This window comes from Melozone crissalis, unplaced genomic scaffold (genome assembly GCF_028551555.1).
Source record: "Melozone crissalis strain CALT ecotype California unplaced genomic scaffold, PUWL_Pcris_2 ptg000231l_1, whole genome shotgun sequence".
NCBI classification, from domain to species: domain Eukaryota; kingdom Metazoa; phylum Chordata; class Aves; order Passeriformes; family Passerellidae; genus Melozone; species Melozone crissalis.
Window position 1 is genome coordinate 917,485 of NW_026535993.1, and position 2,558 is coordinate 920,042.

The window sequence follows — 2,558 nt, forward strand, 5'->3', positions numbered from 1 at the left end:
TCAGGGCCTTGTGGAGTCAAGAGGACCACAGTGACACTGTGGGGCTCCATGAAACCAATGGTCTGTTGTGACACTGCAAGGCCTTATGGGATCATGAAAACCATTGTGACACTACAAGGCCTCATGGAAGCAAGGAACCATTGTGACACTCGGGAGTATTGGCAGTCCAAGGAGCTGTTGTCACACTGTGTGGCACCATGGAACCAAGGAGGCCATTGTGACACTTTAGGGCCCCATGGAACTAAGGATTCATGGAACAGTGCAGGACCCCATGGAACCAAAGGTCCATGGGGACATTGTGGGGCCTCATGGAATCCTGGAGGCCGTGATGACACTTGGAGGCCTCGTTGAATCAAGGGGCTCTGCAGGGCCTCATGGAACCAAGGGGACCTTTCTGACACTGTGAGTCCCCATGGAACCAAGGGTCCATTGTGACACTGCAGCACCAAGGAGACCCCTGTGACACTGCCAGGCCTCTTGGAAGCAAGTGACCATTGTGACACTGGAGCCCCATGGAAACAAGAGGCCAGTGTGACACATCTTGGCCTGATGGAACCAAGGATCCAATATGACACCACCATCGTGATACTGCAGGGCCCCATGAATCCTAAAGAACAGGGAACAGGTCTGGTTGGCTTGGCCTGACTTGTCCAACTGCCCTTGGCATGTCGAGGGTCTCTTCTCATGTAGCCCTGAAACCCTGGGGTCTGAGCTGACTTTCAAATGGAAAAGAGCTGCATTTCTCATTCAAGCATCTACAGCCAGAACAGGATTCCCTCTCCAAAATTCCCAATATCCAGGGATTGCTGCCAGAGAAAAGCTTCCATTACCAACGAATCTGGCAGCCCTTGGTCTCCTCAGGGCCAGCTCTCACCTGCCTTCCAAACACAAGGGCTCTGTGCTTTCCTTTCTGTGGAAAAGGACTGACCTTCTTCTCCTCCAGGCAAAAAGGACTGAAATTGGGATTCCACATATAAAATTTCAAATATCCAAGAGTTGCTCCCAGAGAAACCAGCCAGGACAAACAGGTCTGCCTGTCCTAGGCTTCTAGTGACTGCAGTTCAACAGACCCTGAAATACTGGGGCTCTGTGGTTTCCTTCCTGGGGTGAAACTGTAGGAACCTGTGGAATCATGGACACCATTGTGACACTGTGGGGCCTGGTGAAATGAAGGGGCCACTGTGACACTGTGAGGACCCCGTGGCACCAAGGCCATCACTGTGGCTCTGCTGGGCCGCATGGTCCCAAGGGCCCAGCGTGAAGCAGCAGGGCTTTGTGGAACCAAGAGGCCATTGCTGCATTTCAGGGCCTTGTGGAACAAAAGGGCCGTTGTGTTCCTGCAGGGCACCGTGGATCCATGGAGAGCACTGTGGAATTTCAAGGCCCCATGGAATCATGGAGACCATTGTGACACTGTGGGGCCCCAGGGAACCAAAGGGCCACTGTGACCCTGCAGGGCCTCATGGAAGCACGGGGCCATTGTGACATTGCAGAAGCAAGGAGAACATTGTGACACTGCAGGGCTTCATGGAACCAAGGGGAGATGGAACAGGTCTGGCTGGTTTGGCCTCCCAGGAGCCACCTGACAGGTCCAGCTGATCTTGGCATGCTGAGGGCTGCCTCTCATCAGCCCCTGGAGAACTGGGGCTCTGTGCTTCCCTTCCCATGGAAAAGACCATCGCTCTTTCCAGGTGTCCATGGACAAAACTGATATTCCCTCTGAAAAATTCCCCATATGCAAGGGCTCTCCCAGACAAAAGCTGCCAGAACAGAGAGCTCTGGTCGGCCTTGGCCTCTGGTGGTCACCTCTCATCTCGAGGAAGTCCTGAGAAAAGAATTTGAACAGGTTTGGCTACGGGAACATCAATGAGTGTCTCCTCCTCTGAAAAACTCAGATGATCTTCTGATCATGTGTCTCTTTTTTTCTCATTGTGTATTTCGCATGAAACATTATTTTCAGCTAAATAATATTATTCTTCTCACTGTACCTAACACTCTACCAGTGTTATATGACACAAAACACCTCCTCTACATATGGATTCAGGTCACCTGTATAAGCAGATACACAAAAGAATGCAGCAGGAATGATTTGTCTGTGCTCCCATCTGTCCCATCTCCTCTGGAGCTGGAGGTGCAGCCCCAGCCCTTGGCAGGGCTCAAGGGCTCCCAAGCTCAGCTCCTACCCAGAGAACGTGCAGGCCCTGGCCTGCTCTTCTTGGCCCCTGCACGCTCAGCCAGGCTGAGATGGACACTGATGGTTTCTGGACCAGGCACGCTGAGCCCAGCCCAGCTCCCTGCAAGCTCTGTCAGCTGCCCTGAGCTCTGGGCAGCACCAAGGGCCTCTCCCCAGCCCAGCCCAGCCGGCTCTGGCCCCACAGCTCTGCTCAGGCCAGGCTGCTCTGGGCACTGCCCCACGGCCTCAGCCCCTGGCAAGGGCACAGCAGCAGCTGCAGCTGCCACAGGACTCAGCCCCAGCATGGGGGAATGTGCCTGGCCAAAGGAAAGGAGGCTCCCTGGGTGCCCTGCTCTCCTCTGCAGGAGATGCTGAGAGCTCTGCA